Source organism: Trichosurus vulpecula, chromosome 7 (assembly GCF_011100635.1).
Source record: "Trichosurus vulpecula isolate mTriVul1 chromosome 7, mTriVul1.pri, whole genome shotgun sequence".
NCBI lineage: Eukaryota > Metazoa > Chordata > Mammalia > Diprotodontia > Phalangeridae > Trichosurus > Trichosurus vulpecula.
This window is the reverse complement of record NC_050579.1, coordinates 6,890,687-6,905,383: the sequence shown is the minus strand read 5'-3', so window position 1 is coordinate 6,905,383 and position 14,697 is coordinate 6,890,687.

The following is a 14,697-nucleotide window of genomic DNA, read 5'->3' as shown; positions in this document are numbered from 1 at the left end:
TTTAATTTTCTTTTATCTTATTATTAATGATTTGGAGCATCCTTTCATGGGGTTTGGGAATTGTTTGTTCATATCCTTTGACCACTTTTCTACCAAAGAATGGCTTTTTTTGATGGATACATGGGTGTATGGATGGATAGACAGAAAGATACAAAGAAAGATAAATAGATAGATTGATAGAAAGATAGAGTAAACAGAAAAAGACAATGAAAGACAGGAAGAAGGAAAAAAGATGCTTAGAAAGATAAAGAAAGATAAATTAGAAAGATAAATCATATTGATAGATGAATAGACAGACAGATGAACAGTAAGTCAGACAGACAGACACATGAAAAACAGATAAGAGAGATGGAGGTATAGTCATAGATATAGATATCTATATCTATACAACTATATCATATATATACACACACAAATCTGTGTGTGTGTGCATTGTTTATACAGCTTGGTATTAGAAATTAGACACAAAGTTCATTTTTCATTCTTATCCCAGATAGCGATAATTTTGTTTTTTGCAAATCTTTTTTAGTTTCACATAATCAAAGTTTTATATTTGATCTTTTATGATTTCCTCTACCCCCCTATTTGGTTAAGAAGAAAGCTCCTCAAAAAGCTGGGAAAGGTACATAATCTGCTTCTCTTCTAAATTATTAATAATATGATTTTAATATTAAGGTATGAGTTTTGAATTTATTGTGCAATGTGATGAAGTATATTGACCTAAGAATAATTTCTACCTGTCTGCTTTCCAGTTTTCCCAGAAACTTTTGTCTGATAGGACATTATTTCATATGTACTTTGTTTTCCAGGCTATCAAGCATCAGAGATGTTATGGGCCAATTATTTCTGACTGCTTGTTTATCCTGTTCCATTGATCTACTTCTCTGTTTTTTAAACAAATACCAAATGGTTTTGATAATTCATGTTTTATCATATAGTTTGAGGTCAGGAAGTGCTATTCTCTCTTCATCTCCAAACATCTATCTAACATACCTTCATATTCTAGATCATTTGTTTCTCCAAATGATTTTCAAAATTATTTTATCAAGTTGTGTTGGTAAACAAAATGGGCTCTTAGCACTCAGTTCAAACAAGTGCCCTTGAAGAGTTTGGCCTTTGTTTCCTCGATTAGATTGAGAGTCCTGGATGACCTCCTTGCCTCAGGGGAGGGCCTAGTTTACACATGAATTTGAGTGACATGTTTGGGATATCAGAGGCTTTTAGACCATGTGGGTTTAAGTCATCTCTTTCTGATGATTTGAGATCATGTGGGTGAACCACATGTGTGACTCACCCTTGACCCTGAAAAAGATATAAAACCAGGGGTTGGCTTTCTCTTTTTTGGAGTTCTTACCCACAGCTGTGGTGGCTCAAGTGACTCTGTACCAGCCCTTGTTATGAGCTCCCGGGCTGAACCTAGATGTTGGTAACTATGAATTGTATTTGGTCTGTCTGTCGATGTTTGTAATTTGCTTATATTTGCTCTGAAGTTCAGGGTGCTGGCTTTTCCCCCTGAACTAAGTGAATGGTATTTGTATTCTGAATTAAAGTAAGCCTGTTAACCCCTTAACATTGCTTTCCTTAGTAAAGCAGATGTAAAGAACCTGGGCTTTTGCAGCGTTCTGGTAGCATGCTTGTTGTTGGGCTTGTGTTGGTTTTTCACCCCCACAACAGCTGCTAGCCAAATTGATGAAACACAAGTCCAGTAAATTATCCTTTGGCAAGTTTAGATGGTATAGCATTAAAATAGTAAATTAACTTTTGTACTACTATAATTTCATTATATTGATATGACCTAGCCATGAGCACTGACTATTTCTCTAGTTATATCTTTATTTAAGGAATCCAAAGCAACTTGTGTGCTTTGATAGATTGATCCACGAATATTTCATGCATTTGTAGTTATTCAAAATAGTATTTTCCTTTCTATAATTGCTTCTTGGATTTTGTTATTATTACATAGAAATGCAATAGATATTTGATGATTTACTTTGTAATCTGTCACTTTGGTGAAACTGTCTCAATTAGTATTTTTACTGATTAGGTAGGATTTTCTAACTATTGTGTTATCAGCAAATCAGGAGAATTTTATCTCCTTTTTATCAATCTTTACACCTTGTATTTCTTTTTTTTTTATCTCACTGTGATTGCTAACATTTCTAGGACCATATGAAATAAGAATGGGGACAGTGAAAGTTCTTGCCTTACTCCAGTATTTACTGGAATATATACCCATTACATATGATGTTTCCTTTGATTTATATATATACATATATATCTTTTATGAAATTAAAAAATATCCCATTTCAATGTTTTAATACTTCATATAGTTTTTTTAGCATAAATGACGGCTGTATTTTATTAAAGGGTTTTTTTGTCTTCTTTGGAGAAAATCATGTGATTTTGGATATTTTCATCTTTTATATGACTAATTATGTAATTTTGTTGACTATTTTCATAATGTTGAGCCGTTCTTGCTTCCACGATATAAATTCAATTTGAATTCATGATGAAGTGTTTCTTGGAAGAATTGCTATCGTCTGTTTGACAGGATTTTATTTTATTTTTTAAATTGATGCTCATTAATGGCATTGATTTTGTTTTATCTTTCACTAGCTTAGGCAGTAGTGCTATGTTTGGCTTAGAAAAGGATTCTGGTAGAGTACATTTTCATCAACTTTTGAGAATAATCTGTGCAGTATTGGAACTAATTTGTGCTTAAAGGTTTGATAGCATTGTCCTACAAATCCATCAAGAGTAGGGGTTACTTTTTCCTTTGGTGGTTCCTTTGTAGCTTGGGTTATTAAAGATCTCTACTTGGCTTTCTGTTTGGAAATTTTATATTCTGAAGGTATCCATGATCTTTTTTGTGTTGTCACTTTTGTTAGCATATAATTGTTCATAGTAGGTTCTGATAATTCTTTTAATTTCTTCTGGTTTTGTTGAAAATTTCATCTATTGTCACATTGTTGATTTTTCTGTTTCCTGCTCCTGTTTCTTCCTCTTCTTCTTAAAGAAGTTAACTAAAGCCTCAAGGCTCATCAAGGTGCTTTTGCCAGCTTTCAAAGAAGTTGCTTTGAGTGGAATTGAGCATTTCCATAACCTCTTGGGTTTTCACCTTACCTAGTTCTTTTCCCATTTTCAATTTTGTGTTTGTGTGTGTGTGTGTGTGTGTGTGTGTGTGTGTGCTTATTTTGGGTTAATTTATTTGTTCGATTTATAATTTTAAAAATCCATATTCAGTTCAGTAATCTTTTTTTTCTATTTTGTTCATGTCTGCTTTTAGGGATTAAATTCTCCCCTGAATGTTGCTTTAGTTGCATCCCAGACTTTTGAGTATGTGGTATCATCATTATCATTTTCTCTCACATGAAGAGTAATTGTTTCTACAATTCATTCTCTGACCCACTCATTATTTAGGATTTCATTGTTAAATCTTTTCTGGGATCTGTGCCTTTTGTTTGTGTTACCTGAACTGATTATTGATTTTAATGTCTTATGATCTTTAAAGGATGTGTTTACTCTGCCTGACTTTTGCATTTATCTGTAATATCTCTGTGTCCCAATACATCATCAATTTTTGTAAAGTTTTATGTGGTACTGAGAATGCCTATTCTCATCTAGCGATGTACTTCTTAGTAACGATGTCCTTGATATGGGTGTAGATTATTTTCATGGAAAGTTATACAGATGGGAACTTACAGTGACTGGCATATTCTAGGAGCTTGATAAATGCTTGATGAACAAATGAATGAAAGTGGGCATAAGGCTTAGTAGTTAATAATGTTTTCATAGTCACCTTTTCTTGGCAAAGTGGTCTGAGATGTTTGCCATACATTTGGTATCTTTCTTTCTTTCTTTTGTTGCTGTTGTTCATCCTTTGTTTTTGAAGAGGACCGATGACATCATGGGATTATGACTTGCATAAATTTTGCATAAATTGGATTTAAGTGAAGCAGAGTTGCACAAAGTCCTCAGTTTCACTCTCTCTTTTAGAGACACCAGAGTCTAGTACCAGAACAAAAGTCAAGATGGCTGATCATGGCCTGGGATGCACTGGATGACCTTTGTGAAACTTTTCAAATTTCCTCTTCTTTGTCCCACTTTTGTCCTTAAATGATCTCAGAATTACTTTGAATAATTAGGATAGTTGGATCTCTCACTAAACTTTCTTGTTAAAAATGTTCCACTCCAAGGGTGGAGCCAAAATGGCCACGTGAAAACAGTGTCTTACCAGAACTCTCTTACAAATTCTGTCATATACCTCTAAAAAAGTGAATCTAAGCAGATTTGAGAGAGTTAGAAGCACTAGTAGACTGAGTGGGGCAAATTTCCAAGCCAGGAAAGTCCAAAAGGTCTACAAGACAGATCTGTAGACTGAGAGAGTGTCTGGTTTGAGGAGCTGCACCAGACAGCACCAAAGCAGAAGCTGCTGAGGAAACCAGTCAGCAATCCATGCTGAGAGAAAGCTGGTTGCCCAAAACCTTCGGAGATCCCCAGGCCTCCAAACACAGGATGGGAGTCTATTGAAGCAACAGGAGGCAGCAGCAGCGCAGTGCCTGTGGCCGTGAGATATCTTCTCCTGAGGCTTGCACCCCAAAGGTTTGAAACTCGTATTCTTGAACTTCTGAGAGACATAATGGCCAGGTAAATATATCTCATCCCTCCCTCCCTCATTGACTCAGAAAATTCCTCGGGAAATATGTATGCAGGAATAGAGGAGACAGAAGTGGGGCTTTAGTAGCCAAATGGTGGGAATTCCTGAGTCCCAGAAGGGCAGAGCCAGCAAAGGTCAACACCAGGAGCCCAGACATGCCTTTGCACAGTCAGAGAAAGTGGCAGACATCAGCACAGACAACAGTAGAGACCCCTAGTGCTGGAGGGCAGCACTAAGGGAAGAGGAGACTTCCAGCAGTCAGACGACCCCTCCCCCACACCTCAGGAAACCGAAGGCCATAATACACAAAGGCAGTAACTAGACTCACAATTCCCAGAACAAGAAACCTGGGACAGAGATTCCTGAGCCCCCAAAGCAAAATATCCACTGTAAAGCTAGGAAAAAGTTAACCAACATGAAAAAGAAAAGGAAAAAAAACTGAGGATCATTGATTCTTTTTATGGAGACAAGGAAGATCAAAATAGCAATTCAGAAGAGGACAGCATTGACACTACACCCACATCTGATATCCCAAAGGGAATGTGAACTGGTCTCAAGCCCCAAAAGCATTCCTGGAAAAGCTAAAGGAGGATTTTTAAAAAAAACAAATTAGGGAAATAAAAGAAAAAAATGAAAAAAAAACATGGACAGAATCAAATCCTTAAAAAGTAAAATTGGTGAAATGGCTAAGGAGATTCAGAATCTAAATAAAGAAAATGACACCCTGAAAGGTAAAATCAACCACTTGGAAAAGGAGACTCAAAAGCAAAATGAAGAAAGCAATTCATCAAAAATTAGAATTGAGCAAGTGGTTGCTAATGACTCTATGAGGCATCAAGAAGTAGTCAAACAAAATGTAAAGAATGAAAAAATAGAAGAAAATGTAAAATATCTGATTTGAAAAGCAACTGACCTGGAAAATAGATCCAGGAGAGACAATTGAAGAATTATTGGTCTACTGGAAAGCCACAATGAAAAAAAGAGCCTGGATAGCATCTTCGAAGAAATTATCAAAGATAACTACCCAGAGGTCCTAGAACCAGAGGGTAAAATAGTCATTGAAAGAATCCACCTATCACTCCCTGAAAGATATCCCAAATTGAAAACTTCAAGAAATATTATAGCCAAATTTCAAAATTACAAAGTCAAGGAGAAAATACAGCAAGCAACCAAGACGGAACAGTTCAAATATCATGGAACTACAGTCAGGATCATGCCGGATGTTTAAGCTTCTACATTAAATGACAGGAGAAATTGGAATATGATATTCTGAAGGGCAAAGGAGCTTGGACTATGACAAAGGATCAACTACCTAGCAAAATTGAGCATAATTTTTCAGGGAAAGAGATGGACATTCAATGAAATAAGGGAATTCCAGACCTTCATGATGAAAAGGCCAGAACTCAATGGAAAATTTGATTTCAAATAGAAAACTCAAGATAGACATAAAAAGGTAAACAGGGGGAAAAAACCCCAAAACTTGGTTAATCAATAGGGGCAAATTGTTTACATTCTTATATAGGATTACATTGTTTTATATATGTTATACACACACAAATATGTCAATCTTGAGAATAGTACAGTTATTATGACAATTGAAAGGGATACACATAGACTGTGGGTGTCAGTATAAAATAACTGATATAATGATAAAACATAATTAAGAAATGTAAAGGGAGAGTTCTGGGAGAAGAGGTAAGGAGGAGGTAGAAAAGGGTAAATTGCATCATATGAAGAGGCACAAAAAACATTATAGTAGAGGGAAAGATGGGAGGGAGAAGAGTAGTATATGAGCTTTACTCTCATTGGATTTGGTTCAAGAAGAGAATAACATACTCTGAAAAGTATAGAAATCAAACTTGTCCTATAGGCAGTAGGAGGGGAAAGGGGAGAGAAAGGGGGGGTGGTCAGAAGGGAGGGAAGAAGTAGCAAGAGGAATAGGGTAGGATAAGGGAGGGAAATTAAAAGGGAGGATAAACTGAGGAAGGCGGTGGTCAAAAGCAAAACTCTTTTGAGGAGCAGAAGTGGGAAAGGAGAAATAAAATCGTAAATGCGGGGGAACAGGATGGAGAAAAAGACACAGCTTGTAATCATAACTGTGAATGTGAATGTGATGAACTCTCCCATAAAACAGAGGCAGATACCAGAATGGATTAAAAACCATAACCCTACAATATGTTTTTTATAAGAAACACATTCGAAAAAGGAGTATACACTGTTTCAACAATCCGGCTAGCAGCTTCTGTGGGGGTGTAAGATCCACCCACAGCCAGCACCCAGAAAGCTGCCAGCATGCCGGGAAAACACAGGTTCTTTCGATCTGCCTTAATAAGGAAAGCAAGGTGAAGGGGTTGACAAGCTTACTTTAATTCAGCATACAAATATCATTCACTTAGTTCAGGGGAAAAAGCCAGCATGCTGAACTTCAGAACAAAATACAAACAAATTACAAACATCAACAGACAGACCCAATACAATTCATAGTTACCAACATCTAGGTTCAGCCCAGGAGCTCGGAACAAGGGCTGGCCCAGAGTCATGCACCACCACTGCTGCGGCAAAGAGCTCCAAAGAAGAGACAGCCAAACCCTGGTTTTTATATCTTTTTTAGCATCGGGGGTGAGTCACACATGCGACTCACCCACGTGACCTAGAATCGACACAAAGAGGCGTACTTAAACCCACGTGGTCTAAAAGCCTCTGCTCTCCCAGACATGTAAACTAGGCCCTCCCTGGACTTAGCCCCACCTTGGGCCCCACCTTAGCTGCCAATCCACACCCACTAAGGTTTAACACCTAATAGGGGTTTGGGCCTGGGGCTTAGCACCTAGTAAGGCTCAATGAATTTCTTAAAGGGAACAAAAGCCAAACTATTCAAGGGCACTTATTGAACTAAGTGCTACGAAGCCCATTTTTGGTTACCAACACAACCACTCCTAGGGCTATATCCCAAAGAGATCACACAAGTGGGAAAGGGACCTTTATGTACAAAAGTTTTATAGCTGCTCTTTTTGTGGTGGCAAAGAATTGGAAATCAAGGGGATGCCCTTCAATTGGGGAATGGCTGAACAAGGTGTGGTATATGAATGTAATGGAATACTATTGTGCTATAAGAAATGGGGAAGATATGGGCTTCATAATAACCTGGAAAGACCTACACACTTCCCTCTATACATTCTGCAAACAACGTTGGTGCATAATCTACAATTCTTTCCGTGGTGGTTTGTTTGTTCTTACAAATACTTGCCATGAGCACTATAATATGAGATAACTAAGGGTACTGTGAAGTCATGGTTCTCCTTGTCTTTGCATTCATAAGAAAATCAACTCTGCTGACTCCTTTCTTTGCCTGTCCAAGGAGGACTATGAGCCATCATTCCATATCACTGTCACTTCCTTCTGTTTTCTGGCTTTCGTTATGGTGACAGTGTCAAGATGGATACAATTCAGTCCCTCCTGCAAGCTGTTCACTCATTGTTCATCAAGAAAGACCTCACACCTTGAGGACCAGTGACTAAGTTAATGTGCATAGTTGGCTGAAAAATGATGGGATTTCTTAGCATCCTTTGCCCCTCTTCCCTCCACACAGTAACTACCATTGCGGAAACAGAAAGGTGATTGGATCACACAGAATTTAAAGGCATCTGATGTTCTCCTTTGCTCCATGGGTTGTCACTGCCAAAGAATTACCAAGTGGCCTCTTGCTTATTTATGAAGTTTCTCCATATTTAGCTTGTCTGATCCTGAGATTACAGATAAAGTCTTTTCCTGTGACCATATGCAAAATTTTTCCAGTATGGTGAAAGCTAATGGCACAGCCATCTAGAACCCAGGGTTGACTCCTTGAAAGGATGAGGGCTTGGAGTAAGGGCATATGGAGGCACTTAAAATAGATAATTTGTTTTTAATAAAAATTAGAAATTTGAGAGAGGACAGCTTCAGGCATCTTCAGTAGGTCCAGAACATTCGTGAATCTTTGGAAAATACCTGTAATAACTTAGAAACAACCGATTCATTGAGAACAAATCAGTCAAACCAAGGCAGTTTCCTTTTTATGTCTTTGATAGCCACTTAATTTGTAGATTAGGAAGATTTTATAGATATATAGATACTATATATTTATGTATATAGGCGTGTGTGTGTGTGTGTGTGTGTGTGTGTGTGTGCCTTGATTTGAGTAAAACACTCAGCAAAGCTCCCAAAGGTGTCTCTCTTGATAGATAGTTCAATGTCAACTGCATAACAATATAAGGAATTGATCAAGTGAGGCCCTGAGCAATTTGGTGCCTTCTCCCTAACTCTTCTTGAGGTAACCCTAACCCTAACCTGAGAGTTCAACTGAACACAAGATGTCCTGGACATATAAGGAGGTATAAGGTATAAGGTATAAGAGATATAAGAGGAGCAATTCCCCTCTCGCTGATTGGGGAGTGCCTCTGACTCATTCACTGTGACTATATCTGCTTTTCAAATTACTCCCTTATTGGGACCCAAGGCAATGGACTCTCAAGAGTTGTCCTGCTTTTTTGCTCCATCTGTCTCTGTCTTTGTGACTATAGCAACCAGCAGTAATGTTTCTAGTAAAGAGTCATAGGAGGCTGACTTTGGCCATCACCTTTTAACATGATTTCCAAAGTCCCTTCTTATTGTAAGATTTGATGACTTTATGACTTGATTGAAGACCTAGATATTTGTCAGATTTGAGGTTGACAGAAATATGGAGAGGTCTGACCACATTTTGGACAAAAGTGCATATTTTGAACAAAGCAGATAAGTTTTAAAGAGGTTAAGCAGAAGGAGGAGGGAATCTGTACACCTACAGTCAGACAACTTGAGGGAAGTAAAGATGTGAAGACCAGCAAAAGAACGATTAGAGCAGGAGGGTGGGGTGGATTAATATTTTCCAACTTCACATACTTGGAGGGCTTTTGGGCAGAAAAAAAAGACAACTTGCCTGGCAAACTTTTAGACAAGTGGGTGGAAGTTCCAGGTAGGCAGATACCTACTATGATGAAGAATACTCTACTAGTTAGCACTCTGAAGGAATGCCTCATCTCTCAAGTCTGGATAGCCACCTGTCAGGCAGGATAGACAGGCTATTACAGGCTCAGGTATGGGCTACAAGGGATAGCTTCTAAAGTTCTTCCTAGTGCTAAGATTCTGGGGCTACAATATTATCAATGGCAGAATAAAGACATAGAATTCCTTCACAGGTTAGAACTATTGAGTTTGGGGACTGGGCTAGTAGGTTTTTTTTTCAAGAGATAGGAAAATCATGCATTTCATTTCCACTTGAGTCTCCTTTATTGCCCATGAAAAGTCATGAGCTCAAAGTGAGCCTTGGGCCAAGTGATGAAGCATTCAAGGTTTAAGGATTTCCTTCCTCCTTTCCTTCTCTTTTCTTACCTCCTTCTCAGGGACCCAAAGTTTTCCTGAGTATTTCTTTTATTACCCCTTTGATCTCAACTTTCCAGACTATCATTTTCATTAAGAGACCTGCTCATTGATAATCTGTTGACACATATACTTCTGGATGTTAGTTAATCTCATTCCTGGAGGAAAAATATTTGAATTTTGCTTTGAGTCTTGGTGTAGAGCATATTGAATTCAATCTAATAACTATTTTTAAGCAATTGTGAGAGAGACAAAGCTTAGATCAGACATGATTCCTGCCCTCATTGGGCTCTTGGGCAGGCTAGTCAGAGGCGCACAGAAGAAACTCGGAACATGACTATTTCAGGCACCGTAGTCTGGGGACTGTGCCAGGTGGATTTCTTGATGGATAACTACTGATAGGGCCAACTTTCTTGGAGCCCCCAGCCCTTAATTTCCATTTCTTCACTTTTTGGCTATATTCAATGAAGAGGAGTAACACTGATAAGACTATGGCACTAAAGTGTTATGAACTCTGGGGATGAGATCTTCAGTTGACTTTGCTTAATAGATTTCTGTTAATTCTTCTAGAAACTTTCTCTTGAATAGGGATACAGTTTCTCTCTTCCTTTTGCAGCGTGGCAACCCCCTAACTCCACATTGATATTCTCTCCTCATTTACCTCTATGTAAAGCCATACAAAAACCTAAGCCTTGTATGTGGGAAAGGAGCCCCCTGGTGCCTTTCTAGACTGCCTCCTCCCAAGACCTTCCTCCTTCTAGACCTTCCACCTTCCAAGGCCTCTTAAATCTCTCATCAAATGTTTGAGCTCTTAAGCATCTCAGCCAGCTGTCTATTCACAGTGAATGTTCCATCCCCCTTCAGTTCACACCATTGCCATTGGGGAATTCCAAGCCTATTGACCCAAAGCATGCTGCCCAAGTAAACATGCTCTTCAATGATGCTTTGCCCACATTTCTTTGGTGCCCCACCTGGCATTTCCTGAACTTCCATTTAATTCCAGTCCAAGCCTCTGTTGGGCTGACTTCCCAGTAAAGCCTGTTGCTGCTGCCTCTTGAAGACAGCATCCTTAGGGATGGGGCTGGAAAGGAGAACAGCCCTCTAAGTGAATCCAGTAGGTCTTGGAGGTGATGCACTTTTAACCCAGAAGGCTGGGGGGGCACTCCCTCTGGATGGTTCCACCACACATTTTTGGGCACAAGCCCACCATAATTAAGTGCTGTTGCTATGTGTATAGTCATATTATTTCAACTGCCTTAAAATAAAGTTTTAAAATCTCCCTGTTGTAACCTTTTTGGCTGGCATCTTTCCTTTCCAGCTTTGAGTTTCAATAATGCTGATACATTTCTCAGCCACATTAATTAAAGTCCATTTAAAGACTGGGCTCTTTCCATCACTGTGGGCAGGCTTCCACCAAGGGTGCATTTTGGCAGGTGAATCAGCCCCTAAAAGCCTTTTCATTAATGCTACTTTCTTCATCATTTTTTAAAAGAAAACTTTTCACAATTGCAGGCCTCCCACTTCCCCCACTGGCCTCCCTGCCTCTTTCTGTCTATGTGTGTGTTAGGGCAGTGGGGAGAGTCTTCTGGGAGTCAGCATGGCAGAGGCAGCATGACTAGGGTTGATATCACACTGAAGGCCAACCCAGCTGCTGAATCCCACAGATACTCAGTTCTTGTTGGGTGGCTTTATTTTTTTAAATAACTTTTTTTCTTGTTTTCAATTAAAAGATTCTGGGAAGGGGAGTCTGTCCCCTTTGTTAGGTTTCACATGCTGGCTCAGTTTCAGGGAGCAGCTGCTCACATAGCACAAAATGTCTCCAGGACTTTGACATGCGTTGAAGGGGCACTAACTCAGTAATTGCGTTTTCTCCCTCTGGTTTTAGTTAAGTTCTTATGAAATATATTAATGGTGAGTTCATTTAAGAAGGAATTCCACCCCCCCATCCTTTTTTTACTTAAGAAGAAAGGATATTTGGCCAAGTTCTCATTTGGGGATCAGGTTGTCCTTATATCTTTATGAGTGTGCCTTGGAAGCCTCATCCATTTTGAAGCAATGTGGATTAAGGATGGAGTTTTGGGTGAACTGTCCCTCATAAGAATTGGAGAATCATAGAATCTCAGAGTTGGAAGGGGATCAAGAGATCACTTAATTGAAATGGTACCTGGAAAATAAAAAAAAAATCCATCCATTCCTGTGTTGGAGTCTTTTCTACAACAGCCCTGTCAGGGGGTCAATCTCCACTTCAAGAACACCAGTGATGGGGAGCTCATCACTGCCTAGGTTAGCCTCATTTGCTTGTGCTGTGTTGGTTGTTAGAAGTCTTTCTCCAACACCCAGCCCAGTATCAGAAATAGATGGATCATTGATAAACGATTATCAAATGATTGACTCACCTATGTTAAATTTCATTTGGCCAACCCTTAAACCCTTCCAGGAACATAATAAATGCCTAATAAATGCTTTATCTATCCATCCATATATACATTATTCATCTTGCCCTCCCTTCTGTCTCTCTGTTTCTGCCACTCTCTCTGTATTTCTCTCTCTCTCTCTCTCTCTCTCTCTCTCTCTCTCTCCCTGGGTCTCTATCAGTCTTTCTGTCTGTCTCTCTCTGTCTCTGTGTCTTCTGTGACTCTCTGTGTCCCTGTCTCTATGTCACTGTCACTCTTGGTCTCTGTCTCCCTGTCTCTCTGTCTGTGTGTCTGCGTGTCTTCTTTCTTCCTACCTCTCTAGATCTCTGTCTCTCTGTCTCTGTCTCTTTCCCTCCCTCCTTCTCTCTGTCTCTGTCCCCTCTGTGTCTCTGTCTGTCTGCCTCTCTCTCTCTCTCTCTCTCTCTCTCTCTCTCTCCCCCCCCCTCCCCATGTCTCTCTGTGTCCCTGTCTCTGTCTCTGTATGTCTCTTTCTCTCTATCTCTGTCTCTGTCTCTCTCTGTCTCTGTGTCTCTTTGTCTCTGTTTCTGTCCCTCTGTCTCTGTCTCTCTGTCTCTGTCTCCCTTCCTCCCTCCCTCTCTTTGTCTCTGCCCCTCTGTGTCTCTTTGTCTGTCTCTGTCTCTGTATCTGTCTCTCTCTCTTTCTACCTCTCTGTCTCTGCCCCCCTCTCTGTGTCTCTGTGTCTCTCTGTCTCTGTCTCTCTGTCTCTGTCTCTCTCTTTCTCTGTCTCTGTCTCTCTCTGTCTCTCTGTCTCTCCCACTCGCTCTCTGTCTATCTCTCTCTCCTCTCTGTCTGGGAAAACATGATTTCTATGTTTTCATCCTAGTCATTAAAACAAGCATTATACTGCACAGAGCCAAGGACCGATGTCTCCAGGTTTCCATCTATCCATCCATCATTCACTTTTCTTTAAAACCTCTCATCCAACCAGTTATGAGACCCCCTGATTGTCTTAGTCCATCACCCTCATCTTTGTATCTTCAATGTAAGCTCAGCAGAAGAGATTTTGTCAGAAGATTTACTGAAATCCAAGTATGCTGCTTCTTCAGTACTTGTGTTATCTTTCACACTACTACTTGAAAACCAACCTGTGAGATCATTGATGTGGGTAATCACTCCAAAGACACAGGTAGCAACCCATCCACAGCTGCAGGCTGTGTGTGTGTGTGTGTGTGTGTGTGTGACATGATGGGGTTACTAGTAAAAGAAGCAGACTGTCTCTTAGTTAGCCCTCAACCTTGCTGCATGGCCAGTCCATCTCCTTTTTAATCAGACATTCTTTTGATGACATCATTTCTACTGCTTCCCTTATGTTGTTTCTGGCTTGTCATGAATTGTACTCTGCTCACATCACCATGTTACTCCCCATTGCCATCTTGAAGATTCTCACCTTCGGTTCATTGGAGACGTTGTTCTCCATGTCTAACACACGTGTAACACTAGCGGAGTAATAATTTGAGTGTTAAATGAGTGATCATTTTCTTAATGAGAATCTTAGGTTCCATCAGGACTCCTGAACAATTTTGCAAAGTGTGTCCTACTCTTTTCCTCTTTCTCAGTTCTGGGCCCTGCCTATGGGCTGTGATGTTCCCCAGGCACAGAAGACAGTGGAGACATTCAGGATCACAGAGCCATAGAACTTTAAAGGATTTATCTAAACCAAAGGTTCTTTACTGGGGAATCTATGAACTTGGATGGGAAAATAATCATATCATTATTTCAATATAATTGGTTTCCTTTGTAGTTCTGTGTATTTTGTTTAATTACAAACCACTCTGAGATGAAGTCCATAGGCTTCATCAGACTGCCCAAGGCCTTCATTGGACCCCCAGAGTCTTCCTCAGACCCCGAGAGGCTTCCTTGGACCCCCAGAGGCTTCATTGGGCTAGCCACAGTCTTCCTTAGACTCCCAGAGGCTTCATCAGACTGCCCAGAGGCTTTATCAGACTTCTCAGAGGCTTCATCAGACTCCCGGAGTCATCCTTGGACCCCCAGAGGCTTCCTCGGACCCCTAGAGGCTTCACTGGACCAGACAGAGGCTTCATTGCACTGCCCAGAGACTTCATCGGACTGGCCAGAGTCTTCATTGGACTCCCAGAGGCTTCTTCAGACTGGCCAGAAGCTTCATCAGATAGGCCAAGGCTTCTTTGAACCTTCCGATGGCTTCATGCCCCACAAAAATATTAAGAATTCTTATTATGCTCTAATCAACTT